The following is an 18,533-nucleotide window of genomic DNA, read 5'->3' on the forward strand; positions in this document are numbered from 1 at the left end:
TTAAATTCAGCACTTGCAGCAGCTGAAATGTCAGTCATGATTGTACAGAGGACATGTATGTCTCTTCTTTGAACTTTAAAGTGTCTGTAAAGTGCTTAGAGAGGACTTTGAAAATAATAGGGATAGTACTTTGAATTAAAAATGATGAAGCGATGCAGCCTTTAGTGTGATATGCACTGAGACATAGAACAAGCATTTAGCATGAGCGTGTGTTAATGTGTGTTTTTGTGTGATTCCGTCAGTTGTGATGGGAGGGTGTTGGTGCTCAGACATCTGTCACAACAATTCACATCGTTATCAGCTTCCCTTTGTTTTCCCCTTGAAGTTTTGGGAGAGTGCGTTTCAGGCATATGGCGCCCAACCCCACCCTCTGCCACACACACACACACACACACACACACACACACACACACACACACACACACATACAAGCTCTCACATTTGTATTCTGTACAGTGTAGCAGTAGGGAGCCACCAAAACCTGTGCAGGCACTATCAAATTTCAGTGCAAATAGGTATTTACGCCGTGCATCATCCAGTGACAGTAAACATGTGTGCCAAACCGATGCTAAGTGCATCTGAATGAGTGTGAAGGGCTGTGGAGATAGCATCTGAGTGGGCGCTGACAGTCAGAGTGAGAGAGAGAGCGAGGGTGATGGAGACAGAGAGAGAGAGAGAGAGAGACTCAAATCTGAGGAGTGATTCCTAACTAGTGTGGAAAATGGCTCTGCTGGGTGACGGCAGCTGTGCAGGGCTTTGAAACGCTTAAGAAAATCTGTGTTTTGAATACAATGGGACGATTTATCAGCTGGTTCAGTAATGACAGAGAGCTGTCACAGGGAAGGATGTGAAGGGCTTCTTTTTTTCAACTTTCAGGATTGTTATAAGTGTTGTTTTGATGCAGATACCAGATCAGAAATACCAAACATACAACCTAAAAAGTTTGGTCTTCACCAATCCAGCATCATAATTTAGTTTTCCTTGTCTTTTTCTAGTATGCCTTTAATGTAGAGATAGGACAGTGGATAGAGCCAGAAATCAGGGAGCGAGAGAGTGGGGATCGACATGCGGGAAAGGAGCCACTGGGCCAACCACTTCGACTACAGGCTCTGTACATGGAAGCACGTCCCTAACCACTCGGACACCAGCGCCCCATTTTTCCCATAAATATTAAACTTCTTTCACTGATAGAAAATTCTTCTTAACAGCTCATGAACAGTAGCTCACAGATAACTAGAATAAAACCATAAATGCCTCAAGGCTGCTAAAGTTTTAGAGTAGCAATGAAGGCCTGATTTTTGGTCATTTATCAAACCACGATGGCAGACAACAACAACAACAACAACAACAACAACAACAACAACAAAGTGGTACTCGTTAGAAATGTAACATAGGTCAGAGTAACACTAGATGATGCACTGTCTTGTTAAAAATCTGTGATTATTGGGGCGTTGGATAGCCTAGAGGTCGTGTGCCCTCCATGTACAGAGGCCATAGTCCTCAGGGCAGAGACTGTGGGTTCAAATCCGACCTCATCCCCCTACTCTCTCCTCCAGACACGTCCTGTCTTTCTTCAGCTATTCTATCCAATAAAGGCAAAAATGAACCAAAAAAATATAGATTTTTTTAAATCGGTGTTCTTCAGAGATGCTAGAAAAAAGACGATGATTTTTACCAAACATTGGATTCATTCTCAAATCGTCCATGTCAACAATACACCAGAAAATATGCACAGCTCAAGAGTGCTATAATACTTTGAGATGTTTGAACCTCCATCAATACTAATCTACTACATTGGGTGCAGTCCGTATTCTGATATCTCTGTAGTATGACTTTAGACTGTTTTCTAACCAAGTTACCAAGTTTTCTAACCAAGTATTTGGGATGACTTCTTTTTTATCACTGTTTGGGTAAGAATAATCCGTCTTGTGCGTTGAGGTTTTTCAAGTGACACAGAGGTCTAATGGGTGATAAAAAAAAAAAAGATTAGTACTGACAGTTACAAAGCTTGCTAATACGTGCCCTGCACAACCTCGCCCACCAAGGTGGAATACCAGGTTTATTAGGGGTCCCTATGGTCCCTATGGTCTACTATGGCACAGTTCAGGTCTATCACACAAATCTGCATGAGAACAAGCTTCTGAACATGTTCAAAACAAAAAACTGACCTGTTTTTTTGTGTGAAAGAAGGAAGCACTGCACTACCTGAAATGGTTTGGGGGTTGAGACAGCTCCCTGGTCCAGACCTCTGCTTCCACCGTGACCACACTGACGTTCAGCTGCAGAGAATCGGCTCACCACGCCTCCTCCAAACTCATTTTCTACATAGAGGGAAGCAGAAGATGGAGAACATGCATCATTAAAATCATTTCCAGAACAATCACATTCACACACAGCAATGACAGGATCTGAAATGTCCTCCTCTCCTTTGACTCCAGGCTCATGAATAGTCATATAGCATCAGCTATGCGGCAGGCGCCAAGCGAGCGTTGATTTCCGCCATAGCGACGGCCGCTTGTCGTGTGCGATAGGCTTGGCAACATGGGGTAATTAGCTAGATCTATCATCTTCTGCAGGAAGTGGGGACAAATATAGCTAATGATCCGTGCCTGCCTCCATGATTTCTCTCCTCAGCTCTCCATCGTTCGTTTGCTGGGTTAGAGGAGGAGAGAGGAGGGGAGGGAGAGGATGGAGGAAAGGGGTCGATGCCCTACTCTGTTAAAAAAAAAAAGATATAACACTTAACATAAAGAAAGATGAAAACAGAAGGGAGAGATGCAGGTGTGAGCGTCTTTGTGTTCCCTCCTTTCACTGCTGCTAATTGAGAGAACGTATGGCAGAGAACAGATGAGGTGTTGATGGTGTATAGGGACCATCAAAAAGAATGAAAGCCCCCATAAGGAGCCCACCAGACGGCCCAAAACACACACACACACGTTGCCCAACTTATCTCAAAGTGGCTTAAATCTAAACAATAGCTGTTCCCTGAGGACAAACACACCCGTCAGCGTACAGAGGGGTTTGCTCACACTGCCTGCTGTGTGTTACGTTAAAGAAGCTATGGTGGTTATGTGCACAAACTTTACTTTGAAGAAGCAGGGGGTCGTTTTTTTACCCCTCGTCTCACACACACACACACACACACACACACACACACACACACACACACACACACACACACACACACACACACCTCTCTTTTCCACCTTTTTTGTCCATGTTCTTTGTAGTGCGAGTAAAAAGCACGGCCGAGCTGAAAAACAATGGGTCGCTCAATAACATTTTCATTTTACAACCATCGTCCTGTTCTCTTTTATGGTTTTAAAATCTGCAGAAACTGCTGGTTTGTATCCGATGATAGTCACCATGATGCTCCTAAACCATTTTAATTAGGGCTGTACTAGACTCTGAATTCTGTCAGTGGGATATTTGGCTATTCTGTACAATGCCTACACAGAAATGGCCAAGAAACGAACTCTAAGTCGTTAAGATTGGCATGCAAGGTTTTTGAATATGGTGTATGTTAACATGTACTACCTGAAGTACAAAGTTGTTATAATGATTCAAAAAATTCTCACTTAATGTCATCCATCTGATCTGCTGTATCTCACGCCATCTGAAATGTAGGTTAAATTATTTTTGCCAAATTTGTGTACACGGTGCTCTTCCTTCTACCCCATTAAACAAAAGTACCGTAACCCCTGAACACACATTCCCCCCCCCCCCCCCCCCCCCCCCCACTACACACACACACACACACACACACACACACTCATCCCTGGCCCCATGGTCATTATAATCAGAGTGTAAGTGATGGGTCTGTCCTCTGATGAAGGTCTTCATGTGGAGGCTGATGACAAATCACAGCTCTCTGACTCTTCATCAGGACACAACCCACATTCCCCTGCTATATCTGTTTGTGTGTGTGTGTGTGGCATGAGAATGAAAAGATACCAGAAGGCGACACAGTACAGGGTTCAACATAAACCTCTGCCCTATGGCTACTAGCAAAAAAATGTTACTCTGTAAACATCCAATATAACACGAAGAGCGCTCATTATGCAACCTTTTATCTCAGTACATCAACCTCTAACAAACACACTGTAAGCTGTGTCACAGTTCAACAAACATCACGATTGTTGTGCACGAGAAGCTGAAGCAAACATACTGATTCAGAAACCAGACACCACTGCTTATTATGCTGCTATCATGTTCCTTTGTGCCTTTAAATTCAGAATCAGAATCATGATTACTCAATTAATTCCTCGGGGGAAATTTGATCAAAAGTGAAAAATTCCAATATTATTTAATATCCTTATTGTGAACTTCCTTTTCCCTCATATTTTATTCATAGTCTAAAAGATGTAATGTTTCTAAGGTTTTCATTGGGTAATTTAGGCATAATTTGTTGGTTTCACAGATGAACAGTAACTCAGGTTGTGTTAAACTGCATCTCTGTTTTGTTTTAATCTTGGAATTCTGGGTGCCAAAGATGATTCTGGCCATGAAATGTAGTGTCCAGTGCTTGAAATAATGGTCGATCCCTCTTACACAAAAATACAGAACACTGGGACTGTGTGGTTTTTTTTAAACTAAATGTGTGCGTTTGTGTTTGGTCTTTAAAGCCATGGAGCTGAAGTGCTAGTGTGTTCGTTTCAGCACCAAGGACAGTGACAGCAACAGACAGCGCAAAGAGAGGGAAGAATAGACCTTCAACTGCAAAGGGAGCACACCCAGAGGAATGCAAACACTGAAACTGGGATACACAAAGACACACTCTCAGAGCCTATACAGTAACATAGACGGTTATTGAAGGACATACATGTGCACACGCTATTGTCATTCTTCCCCTTTGTTCCACAGATAGAATACATGACCAAGGACTGGTAGACTTCTTTGGAGCACACAATCCTACAAGTGTGTATCAGTATGCGTGGGATTGTGGTGTGTGTGTTATTTTCTCGCAGAGTATTCCTTGGAGAATGAAAGGGGTTCATTCCTGCCCTTTACTTGGTGCCTATATCTATCAGAGACAGGGTACACACTGTAAATAGCCTGGAAATACTGGCTGGTATAACCCCCCCCCCACACACACACACAGTAATGAAAACCTATTGTAAGGTTATGTACACTGCAGTAAGGAAAGTGAGCTGTGATGTCCACTGTGACACACGTTGAACATGACAGGCATTTCAGACTCACACACTGAAGAGAAAAAAAAAAATCACAACCCATCATATAGAGCAATACACATGGCACATGAGGACAAGGGGCACACACAAATAAGCACACATTACCAGGGAGACATATGCGTTATTCATGTGATGTGTATGAACACACAGAGCAATCTCATTCTCCCAGGCTGCGAGAGTGACTGGGGCTGCCTGACCTACATTCTAGCAGATATGTATACAGGCAGAGAGGAGATGAAATTTCTCTATCCTACACTGCTCTACCTCTCTGTTCCATATCCTGTGTAGTTTTCAGCGCCTGTTCATTGCCCCTCGGACACACACACACACACACACACACACACACACAGGTGGAGGTGAAAAAGCAGCTATGATTTCTTGGCCTGAGCGTCCTCATGCAAATTAAACTGGCACTGTCTGCGAGCTGGATGTGTTTGATGGTTTTCAGACTGAGGTGAGAGCCGCGTGTTTTTTTTTTTTCTCTGCTGCATATACAAAGAAGATCCTCAAACCTCCACCACCATGTTCTTTTCTTTATGTATGTAAATAAAATATTTACAGCCCCAAAAAAGAACTGCAAGTAAAGCACAAGTCCAAAGCATACCTCTTTGGGAAACAGTTGGTAGAATGAGATTGGTAGCTTATCCTCGTACATCTTCCTTAAAGCGATGCACAATTTTCTGTTTACTATCCCACAAATGTCCCTCTCTACCCCAGGTTGTCAAATCCTAACTTCAAAAACAACGTTTAGCATTCAAGTCCTTTTTTGCATATCATAACACACACAAGATGATGATAGCATTTCTCCTGAGGAACCCTTTCACGCTTGATTCTGTTCTTTTGAGAAACTTTTGAAGTCTGTTTTGAGGTGCCCTTTGATATCACTTTTCTTCCTTGGTCACCTTTTTTTTTTTAAGGTACACCAAACAGATTTTTTTTTAAGTGGTTAGATTCTGTTTTCAGGAACACTTTGGTATTTGTTTCAGTCCTTTCTCAAAGGTTGTTTGCATGTTTTGTGGAGTAAATTTTCTTCCTTTCTAACAAATAGGAAGATTTTTAACACATGGCTGCAACTCTTTAGAAAGGCCCTTTGGTTTGTGTATTATTCTTACTAAAATGCATTTAACATGACATGATCTGTTTAGTAAGACCACGAGATAGAACTGGCCTGATTCCCCCTTACCCTGTCCTTCAGACCGGACTGAACTCTGTTTTGTCTCTTGTAGCAGCAGTGTATGCTGCTTATACAACAATACATTACAACAAATGTATGTGCACGTTTTAGTGTGTTGCACCCAGTAGAGAGTGCAATCTCAGACATATGCCCAATCAAGCCTGAATTGTTGGTTTGTTTTCAAGGTACTGTTTGAAGGATTTCATGCCTTCCTTTCTAGCAAAATTTGAACAGTTTTTTTATTAGGTTGAGGCAAAAAAAACTTTGAAGTAAGGCTGAAATAAGATCTCATGTTCAGTGGTTAAAACAGTAACATTCACTTGTTACAAATAGAAGTAAAACCAGGGTCATATGAGTCAAAGTTTTGGCTCATCCATCGCCCCAACAGCCACGTCCAGCTGTCTGATATTACTTTAAAATTAGCAGACATGAAAACAGCTTTAATACAGTTCTCTTTATAGCTAAAAACTCAGAGCAACGTCCTGTCCACACAAGGTAATGGTATATAGATGACTGAGGTAAGCAGCTCACAAACAACATAGAACAAACATGCATTTAGAAGTCACACATCAAGCCCACATTGTAACTCCTTTGAGTTATTTAAGGGATGAGTCCAGTCAGAGAGTCTTTCCAGGAGAACTCTCTGCACCCTGACAGCGCAGAGGTTAGTAATTCAAAAAGGCTTTCAGTGTATAAAAAAGACCTGATCCCCTACATCCCTAAACTAAACCACCCCGACCTCCTAAATCCTGCAGAGGTATTACACTGACCACACTGTCAAAACAGTGATACAGCAGAAAACCAACGCAAGAAATCCCATGACCCTGCATCTGCACAACTTTAATATTGCAGGATTTTTTTTCCAACAAATCCCCCCCTGTGAGGAGAGATAGAAGGAGCATGGGAAATACAGATGTCTTGAGTATTTTTTTGAGTGGTGGTTTCATTACTGTCAACACATTTTTCAAAAGATGACTCTTTCTTCGTAGTGACATTTTTCCTAACGACACGTTCGTTTCATTACATTGCCTGTCCCCTCAGTTTTCGGCCAATGTCTCCAGACTGTCCTCCCTGTCTCCCTGCTCGTTCTCTACCTCTTGCATGCATGAGCTGAGGTCCGCTTCTGGACCAATGGCGCTTGTGCATGTAAGTGAGGGGCGTGGCTTTTGAGGGAACACAGAGGGGAGGGGGTGCAGATGGAGCACTGAGGGAATGCTACTTTCAAAATCATGCTAGCTTTTGAAAATGACCAACCCTGTCTTTAATCAATGAATTCACTTATTCTTAGTTCTTTCAGGGCACACAGCCAACAAACTTAGAGCTCATCACAACAAAATGTGTACTGAAACTATACCACAGTTTAAATTTGGGTCATTAATGTTACAACAAATTGGATCTGCAGGTTGGTCACAATCTCTCCTACCAACTCTTTGGACCCAGCTGCGTTGTCTGATACTTTACGGTTCAGGGGTGAAAGAAGCTGCCAGGCAGTGAAGTGGATGGGCTCTTTATGACTTTTCTTGAACCCTGCAAAAAAAAAAAAGGACGAGTGAGCTGCAGTAAAAGCAGTTTTCAATCTCGCTTTTCTGTTCAAGGACACGACAGATGGAACTGACCGCATGTGTGACCTGCTGGGCTTCACTGGACACACACACACACATACACAAGGATGACGCCTTCTGCAGACAGTAAAAATAAATAAATAAATACACAGAGGAGCAAATGCAGTGTATTTGTTATTAGCTTCCACCTCCCATAAGGACACAAAAAACATTGGAAAGTGCACCCCCACACCATGATTCTTCCTCAAGGGAGGTGCCTCCTCCTCTGTAAGGGCAGAGAGTGGAGGAAATAACATTGAGCAAGCCGCCGCCGCCGCAATTACCCACAGTGGGGTAATCACTAGCACAATGCACTATGGGTTGGCTGCCTGAGAGAGAGAGAGGGAAATATTCAGGTGAGGAGAAGAGCCAGACAGCAATCAGCCCAGCAGGAAGAGGAAGAGAGGAAGAGAGAGAGGGAGAGAGCGAGGGAGAGAGACAGAGAGCAAAGGGCCATTCCTTTAATTTCCAAGGGAGAGCCAGGGCCTTAATTACTTGATGAGTCTCCTTCTCTCGCTTTCTCTCACTCACTGTGCGCTGTAAAAAGGTGTGTGTGAGTGTGTGAGTGTGTGTGTGTGTGTGTGTATGCGTGCGGTTTGTGTGTGAGTGGCCCATTATCAGACTGGGAAGACTCCAATCAGCTCTCAGCACAGATAGCGACTGAAGAGAACAACATTGCAGTGAGGGAGAGAGAAGAGAGGTGAAGGAGGGAGGGGAGGAGGAGGCGAGACGGAGGGAGAAGGAGAGGTGATTTACGCTTTTAGAGGTGTTAACACCATCTCTCATCCCCGGCACCTATAGAACACCAAGGTTGAGGAGGGAGACAGCCAAGACTTGGAGCAGCCACAGGAAAACACAGAGTTGTGCAGCACCTTCACCTATAGAAATGTACACCACACTCATACACCATGATGTGAAGGGGAGTGCAAGATCCTGCTATAAGCGTTTAGTGATCTGCAGTATATCTAGGGGTCTAAGTGTTGTTCTTGCATAAAATATGAGCATGGGAAATTATTGAGGCACTGAACAGTATAACACAGTTTTCTTTAAACCCATGATCATGACTTAATGAAGCAGCCTGGTCTGTGTCGCTGTGTATCCGAGTAATGGAGTCATGGTAGCAGCTGCATTTCAATATGGTGGTGCATGTCTCAGCTTTTTATACTGGTACATTGGTCACACTGGTATATTGGACGCAGCCCACTCTTGAGGTGAAAGGAGTATTACACACCAAGTTTTTACCTGTGAGGTACATGAGTCTGTAAAGATACTTTAAAGTGCTCGTTTGCAACATTACAGAAATAACCATACAGAGACATTTTTTTGTTTAACATTAAGATGCTTTTCTTGAAACCAGAAAAAAGCTGTTTCACCGCTCTCTTCAAAGCTGCCAAACTCCTTCGATAAAAACAGGAATTTTAACTCCTAGGCTGAAAACGTTCTGCTTGATTGGTGAGTTATTTATGTGATTGTATGAAACACAAATCTTGTGTTGGATGCAAACTATCCATTTCAAACACCAAAGTCATGCAATGTCAAAAATACTACATTTGATATCTGATTTGAACACATTCAGGTACAAAGATCCGACACCATACAACCAACCATTAAGAGGCAGTTGATGACTACAGGTACAACAATTTATAACAAAAAAAATTGCAAACCATGAAAGCCTTTGGCATAACTGTGATTGTCCTTCTTTGTTACTATCATAACTGTTTCTGTTGTATATCTTATATGGTAGGTTAGTTTGTCTTTTTGTCTGAATTAAATGTTCAAACTGTATTAGTCTAATGAATAAAAAAAATACTTTGCTCCAGAGGTTAGTCAGTGCAACTTAAATTCATCAAACTGACCCAAAGTAACGTCTCCTCACTTGCTCAGTTCTCCACCTGTCTGCATAAATTTCTATATAAGCAGATCTGGAACTTTTGCTGGCAGATGATATTAGATCCTCGATCTTCTCTTAGTGACTTGATACCCTGCATGAGGCCGTCTGTCAATGAAGGCTGAATGCTTATTTACAGAGAAGGTGTACACAATCCTCCCTGAAAAGACAGACAAAGGGATCAATCTGGAGAGGCGGTTTTGCAGTATCTCTGCAGAGAGAGCATCTTTGAAGGTTAGCTGTCTTTTAGCTCATCAGATGGGAGTTTAACCCTGAGCTCAGATAAACTGATGCTGCGTTCAAGAGCTCTGCCCCGGCTAATGAAAAAGCTTCTTTTGTGTTTCTGCTGCTGACATTTTTCAACATTTAGTCCCTGTGCCATCGTCCTTCTCGTTATTCATATCAGATCTCCCTCATGAATTGGCAAGGACGCCGCTGTGTATGTCTTCCATATACAGGATATGTGTGTGTTTGTGCTTGTGAACTTACCATTACTGATGTATGATTGGATGGCAGTTTGTATACATGTGCAGGCGTGCTTATAAGTGCACGGTCTGTATATGGTGTACTAAACATATGTAATTATTTGTGTGTGTGTATGTGTGTGTGTGTGTTTCTGCATGTGCAACCCTGTGTGTGTGTGTGTGTGTGTGTGTGTGTGTGTGTGTGATTGCACCCAGGTCTCAATGCACTGATGAGCTCTATTGTTCTCGTCTCTATTTTTTGCTCCACAAAATCCTGCTCCCGCTCCTTCTTTCCCCATCTCTCTATTTTTTCTTTCAATCACTCTCTCTGTCACATTCACACACACATTCACATGCATGCACACAAACACACACTCCTTGCCTCCCCTTGCCCCTGCCAGCTTCTACCCAGAATACCAATGATGCAGTCTGCAGATAGATAGATAGGGCTGTCTGTCACATGACCCTATATGTCCTGAGGCTTTACCCCAGGATGACAGCAGGCACAGCATACACACACACACACACACACACACACACACACACACACACACACACACTCACACAAAGGAACCCCCAGCCTGGCTCAGCACAGGCACCGAGACAGGCTGGCAAACACACACAGCATTGCAGACTTTTACATTCAGAGGTGCACACACACACACGGGCAAGCTAATGGGCATACACACACTGAATCACCGCAGGGGAGCGAGCCAGAGAGAGAGACACACACATAATGTCTCTCTCCCTCTCTCTCTCTGTCTCTCACACACACACACAGAATCCTGCAGGCAAAAAAAAACACCAACTATCCCCCCAATTCCATCTATCTCAAACACACACACACATACACACACAAAGAAGCACACACACATACATATCTTCCTGTGGGAAGGCACCCCACCCGCTTTTCACACAAACACATTCGTCACTGACAAGGCTCTACACAGTCACTGGGTATCCTGTGGCACCAAAAATAGCAGCCTAATAGAACAGAATAGAAAATGTTCCCTCTCACTCTTTGGCTCCGATGCAGGACCTATATTTTTTCGGCGTGGGAGTCAAAGGCGCTGGACGACATAAGACAGAATTTGTTTCGATTTGAATGAATCACACGGCAATTCAAAATAGCATTCTCAGAGGCTCAGAGGCGCAGACACACACACACACACACACACACACACACACACACACACACACACACACACACACACACACACACACACACACACACACACACACACACACACACACACACACACACAAACACAGACTGTGCCCTCTTTACTACCTACTGCCCTGCCTGAAATGTTCAGACCAGCGATTCAGAAGTAAGTCTAAATAAAGAGCAGGAACAGAAAAAGCTGCCCCCGGATAAGTTGTACTGTCCCTGATTTAGCCATTCATTGTTATCCAGAATGATTTTGAAATCACTTCTGATGGAGTTATTATCCACCTCATTAAGTTGTATTTATTACAAGAGGGTTGTCACGATAACAGGTTTTAAAACTTCAATACAATTCCTGTAAAAATCAAGAAAAAGATGCAGCAGTTCCTGCACTCTGTCTAAAGTGCTTGTGGCAGATTTTCGTAAAAGAAGATCAGAAGTTTGTATAAAGCTTCCATTGGATACTATCAATCATTCAAATAGCAGAGATAGTAGAGTTTTAAAATTAGGGTTAACAAAAGTATCAAAGTATGGAAAACTTTTGGGACGCTGTTGGCCGCTCCATGTACAGTGCACATGCACATGTGCTGTAGTCCCTGAAGCGGGCGACCACTGTCCTCTCTCTCCAATAAAGGTAAAAAAAAGTATGAAAAACTTTGACATCCTTACATTACCCTTAAATAAAATTGTACCTTTGTTATTTGATTTTAAGGACAGAGTATAGGACAGCAGTTATTGTAGTAGTTTTACTGCTAGCATTTAAGTGATTATTTAAGACTCTTTAAAGGTCACATATTATGCAAAATACTCTTCACCATGTTTTTCTAACACTAAAATGTGTCCCCAGTCTGTCTTCAAAGCCCCCAATGATGAGAAAAGTCCATCCTCTCCGTCTTCTGCCTGCTCCACTTTTCAGAAAATGTGTGCTCAAACAGGCTGTTTGGAGATTTTCCCTTCATGACATCACAAAGGGCAGTAACCCCTCCCCCAGGTGGGTGACACTCCCACAGCTAGGTGTTTGTTCTGCCCTCTGAGTCTGCCTTCTCACCGTAAACAATAGGACATGGAGCGAGAAAGCCCGAGACACCCAAGCCCTTCCAGAGAGGGGGCGTGGTCAGACACAGCTCATTTACATATTTAAAGGTACAGAAACAGCCTGTTCTGAACAGGGCTGAAATAGAGGAGTTTATAGGCATGATCAAATACAGGATCAGAGTGGATTTAGAACAAGAAACTTCACAGACATGTTTTGAGGAGCTCAGAGACTTATTTACACTGGTTGAAAGGGAGGAGAATATGTGACCTTTAAAGTTCTGTTCATTATCATCACATATGTGTGTTGAATAATTTATTCTTTAAGGTTAAGTTGTGCTTTAGTCATTCTTTTTATTATTTGGAGTCATTTCTGTTGGAGTTGTTATTCATCTCATTAAGTTTCATTCATTAGACAGAAATAAAATATCAGCTGCATGTGTCATTTGAATTCAAGGGTCCACACAGCATTTTCTAGTAACATTTTTTTTTTTGCTATTTGCATCTAAATAATTATTCATGGGAAACTTTACTGCACGAAAATCCAACAATTTAATTTATTAACTTTTGTTCATCGAAGGCCCCCACAAAAATAGTGTGTGTTAAAAATCACACCGCTAAGAGAATCTTAAAATACAAGTGGAGCAGGTTTTAAAAGTTCTGCACATTATAAAAGACCAATAAAATGTCAGCTGCATGGCACCTGCTTGGCTGGCTTAGAGGTGATTTTGGCTGGCTCTGTACTGAGACAATGATACGCTTGTGAAGCACCAATAAAAGCAGCATTTATTTGGATATAACCACAGATCCGCTTGCTTTTATCCCAATTAAGGTCAGAGAATACAGTGATTGAGTCATAGTGTATCGAGAAAATACATCCAAACCGTCACATGAGAAACAGGTGCTTAATATGGCACTTGTAAATGAATTGGATTCTGCGATCTTGCCAGAGTCGTACCAGCGACAGCAAGTCACAGGCTCATTTCAGTAATTATCAGCTTGGCACTCAGTTTACAGAGCACACATGCCCACTCTGAAATACAAGCTGAAAAACAATCACGTGAACTGTGTGTCTATGTAAACGTACGTGCAGACACACACTGTGCGAATGTCTGTGTGTGCCTGTTTTGTCTTTTCACCACATTATTTCCACTACTTCTCTGAACACCTGTTGTGAAATATGTATATGTGCATTTCTGGAATTTTGTCAGAAAACTTGTTATGTTGATATCACACTGTGTATTGCGGCTACATCAAGGTGACAGCTTGAAAAAGGTGTTTTTATTCAAATTGCTGTGAGAATGAAGATGGGTCTGAATGGAGCTGAAACAAGGGAAACACTCAGCGTGGCTGTGCAGGTATGTACTGAATGTTCGAGAGACTAAGGTGAGCAACCTCTCTGCATGTGCATGTGTGAATGTGGGTGTGGTAGCATGGATGCTAATGCATGTGTTTGTGTGTGTGTGTGTGTGTGTGTGTGTGTGTGTGTGTGTGTGAGGGCGCACATGTGCATGTGTGAGTGGGCTCAGGTGGATTGTGAACTCAGCAGATGGACATTTGGAGCAGATTTGTGCCCTGCAGCAAAAACGCACACATGGGCACACACACACACGCACACACACACACACACACTCACAAACACACAAACACACACACATGCACAGGCTCACACTCCCACACACGGCTGTAACATTAACCTTGTGTAACTCTAGCTGAGAGATACCCATAAAAAAAACATCCTCAGCACCTCACAATCACATATCGACATACTGATACACTATTTCAACTGCCCAAACACAAGGCATAAAGCAATGACCATTATACTCATATTTCATCTGTGTCCTGGAAACACCTCTACACATTTTTTGAGGCAAACCAAACTTTTTCCTTGCCCTTCAAAGGCTTGTGCAACATGTGCAAAAACTTTTAATTGCACATACCAACTGTTCCTCTACATTCTCTAAAAGACGTGTAATCCAGTTATAGAAATGCTTGCTCCATGAGGCTCTGACTAGAACATGTTATTTGTTAGGTACTGCTAGTTTGTAACGTTGGTGATCTGGAAAAAAAACAGAGTGCAGCACTGACACTGTATAAATGCAATAAAGGAGAGCATGATATATAAATTTGTACATGAACAGAAACTGGAAGATGGTTTCAGAAGTTGTTGATTGAATTTGCCGTGCAAAATAGTTTACATACCGGAGAGGAATTTCCTTTTATGTTGGGGAAATGAATGCACCCAACCTTACCTGAGGTGTTTTTACAACTGACAGGATCAGATGGTTAATCTGAGTATCGGACAAAATGACAATATTACAAAGATAGAACTTTTTGTTAAAGAGTAAGATTTTGAAACCAGAGACAGTTGTTGCATTGCTTTCTGCTTTAACTTAGTTTTTTGCGTCTGACCAAGTTAACGTTTGAAACGACCTAAACATAACAAACCAGCTGAGAGACACAAGTTACAACCTCGTCTGGTATCTAACCTGATCAAAAAAGTTATCCCTCTGCAGTAATCATTTCTTTAATGTTCAGGACACTAAGAGAGAAAAACTGAGCGTCACAGAAGCAATAAAGTATTCTTAGTTCACATACTTTGTTCGGACAAAATCTTCAAAGCAGAGATTACGTTGCAGCCATTACAGCCAGCATTTTCAAAAGGTTTGAATCTGTTACATATTTAATAAAATATATGAAAATGAGGGAGGAGAGGAGAGGAGAAAAAAGGAGAGAAAAGGAGAGAAAATAAGAGAGGAGAGGAGAGGAGAGGGGAGGAGAGGGGAGAGGAATGGAGAGAAAATGAGAGAGGAGAGGAGAGGAGAGGGAGATACTATTATTCCCTCATTCTTCTCATTACCATTTAAAGTAACTTTTCTCTACGACTCCCTAATTGTGCCCTCATTTGCTCTCTTTGTGTTTGCATTCTTTCACCTGTCCGTCCCTCTATTTGGTAAAAGTCTCCCCTTCACAGGCCTCCAGCTGGGGGATGGAAAAATGGAGATATGGGTGGAGGGCTGCAGGGATGTAGCAGAGGCTGTGTTGAGCAGCTCTCTCCCTAAGGAGCCTCTTCTGCCAGCCCAGTGCCACAGATCAACAGTCAGCCAGCCAGCCGTGCACTGACCTCATCCCTCGCTCTCTCTCTCTCTTTCTCTCCCTCTTGCTATTTCTGTCTCCCTCTATCTCGCTCTCTCTCTCTCTGCCAGAGGCACTTGCTGTCCCCATGTCTCCTTCCCACGCCAACTGCCTGTCCTGCTACCAACGGTGCATGTCTGTCTGGCAGCCTCTCTGCCTGCCTTTCTGTCTGCTGCTCTGCACGCCTGTCTGTCTGTCTTCCAGCCGGTCTCTCCATCTTTTATTCCTCCAGTCCTCCTGTCTCTCTGCTTTTGTGTCCATGTGCATGCGTGCCTGCCTGTCCATCTGCCTGTCTGCCTGCCAGCCACTCTTTCTAGCCAATACCTCTGTGGCGGAAAGCGGCCAGGCTGTCATCCGCTCTGCCAATCTGCCTGACTATCTGCCTGTCTATTCGTCATCTGCTTGTGTCTTTATTTGTTTGCCTGTTTACCTGTCTGTCTGTCCATTTGTCTGTTATCTGTTTATTTGCCTGTCTCACTGTATGTCTGTTTGAACCGAGGTGCTTGGTAAAGTGGCAAACATGAACCCCTAACCTGGTTTATATGGTAGCCGGTACTCTCTTCAATTTCAGAAAGATTTACTGACATGACAGGAAAACGGATTGGTGTTATGAATGGAGCCTAAATCTCATCTCTTCAGATTCCCCACTTTGACACAACAAGACCTTTTTCGACGCCCGGCCTACACTGTCAATCCCTCTTTTATTAAAAAAGGGAATTCCCACATTTTTTAACCTGGACCTATTTTTGAACTAATTTTAAGCGCCCAAAACAAGGCTGCCGTGGCTGCAATCAAATCTTTGTTGGCAAATGTTCCTGATCAAAATTGGTCCTTTAAAATTTCTTGGAGTTTTTTAACATATGTGAGAACATAAGAGGTAGTACATTCAGAGAAGGATCCCTTCAGAGGAAGATGTTTTTATTGAGGTTGGATCCTTTTTTACGACCAAACAACCAAACAGCCATGATTTCTCTTCCTTTACAGCTATAATCTGTTGACAGATGCAGCAAACATACATTTGCAAAACATGGTAGCGTGTATAAAATGGTTAGTCAGGATCAACACTGTATTCAACATTCATACAAAAAATGGGGACCAAAACAGGGGAGTATTTGATGAGCATCCCCCGTGTTCAGCGGTGTAAAATGTATGTTTTTGTCAATGGACTCTGGTAGCTTTTTAGAGGCGGATGTAGCCGCTGTTTCTGGATTTAAAAATACATCTTACACTTACACAAAAGTCTATCTCTGTAAAGATCCTTTCTGTTATGCTGACAGAATCACAGAATAACAATCTGAGCCTGTCAGGGATAAAAACAAGCCTTTCTTTGATTATGTTAGAGCCATTACAGCCAGTTTGCAGCTTCTACTGCAGCAACATTCAGGTACTGAAACTTCTCTGTGTGCATTAATTATTAAGACTTCAATACATGTATTAACAGGGCCCATTTTTAAATAAAGGGATATTTCCTTTCTCCAAACAGCACGGACAGAATATCAACTGATGACTCATGTTGATTTATTTTCGATCATATTTACATTTCTATGTAATTTCACTTGATTATATTTGATCATAAAGCCACCGGTCCAACACAATAAGCTTCTGCAGAGATTTGCTAGATCTATTTCTGCAATAATCTAGCATTCACAGTGGGTATAATGCCACCTTGCCATTCAACAATGAGAATCAGGTTTTTAAGCTCAACATCTCAAGGAATTCTGCATCACAATTTTCTGAGACGTTCTCTCTTGGCAGACAATGTCTATTCATCCACCGTCTCTCCAAACAACATGCCTGCAGCTCTCCCATGTCTCAGACGTTTATTCATCAGGCCAACTTCCTGCAAATACTCTTCCTGTTCTCATTCACAGCTCTTTGTGGCTTTAGGAAGATGTTTGCTGAATTGAAAAAAAAAAAAAAAAGCTCCCTTTCCTCTGTTTTCTTACCATCTTTTCTGTCTGTCTCACTCCCCCCATGTCCTCGCCTATTCTTGTCTCAACAGGAGAGCGAGCGAGCGAGCGTTTGACTAGCTCCTCTCAACCAAAGCCTGCACTGTGCGCTCACTCTGCAGTCAAGGACAACTGTAATAGAGGTAGAACAAAAGAAAACGGGGAGAGGGAGAGAGAGACAGAGAGAGAGAGAGAGAGAGAGACCGAGACCGAGAGAGAGAGAGAGACAGAGAGAGACCTATCAAGAGAAACAAGCATGCTGTGGTGCAGGCTCTTTGTAATGATACATATTGTTAAATAATAATAGTGTGTAATTCCCTTTTCAGTACTGCTGACTTGTGCCCTGCGCCGCTGTCCACAGGTGGGCAGCGAGCAAGAAAAGAAAATCTCAATCTAACTTTGCATATCACACAGCTCAACAGGCAGCTTTCCAGGAGCGACTCGCCCATATTTTCCCTTACAGAGACTTATTCAATATACAAAGTAGGTATATATAATATCAATATTTCCAACAACACAGCTTTCCAACGTCCTAATACAAGTGTCACAACTTTGATTTGAAATCAAAAATTGAAAAATTAGCTTCAAAATTAGCTTTCATTTTTGTTTATTAGGAACAAAGCAGAACAAAATATGTGCTTCCTTGAATAAGTTTAACTTCTTTAAATCTGTGATTGCCTTGTTCTCCTCATGAGAAAGTTGATCGATTATCTATCAGTAACACTAAATTGACTACGTGTACATGCACAAAACATTCCTTGCAAACTTCTAGGTCGTCTCTTGTTGACATTACAAAGACAGGAGACTTTTTGTTGCAGAAATCCTCAACAAATAAATTCTGAATGAGCAATATTCAGAACAAAGAATGTTCCTAAAACCTGAATATCATTGCATACCCCAAATGTCTTCATGAGGAAATGCAACATTTAC

General features: G+C 42.3%; 1 protein-coding gene across 3 annotated transcripts in view; it reads right to left on the reverse strand.

Annotated features, from left to right (window-relative positions):
• myt1lb (myelin transcription factor 1-like, b) overlaps positions 1-18,533 on the reverse strand; it is a 120,343-nt gene that overhangs the window by 78,802 nt on the left and 23,008 nt on the right. For all 3 annotated transcript variants that reach the window (XM_061063300.1, XM_061063299.1, XM_061063301.1), the window contains exon 2: positions 2,206-2,321. The gene's annotated coding sequence lies outside the window, so the exon portion shown is untranslated. The remainder of the gene's footprint in view (positions 1-2,205; positions 2,322-18,533) is intronic.

Source organism: Labrus mixtus, chromosome 18, assembly GCF_963584025.1.
Source record: "Labrus mixtus chromosome 18, fLabMix1.1, whole genome shotgun sequence".
Lineage (NCBI taxonomy): Eukaryota > Metazoa > Chordata > Actinopteri > Labriformes > Labridae > Labrus > Labrus mixtus.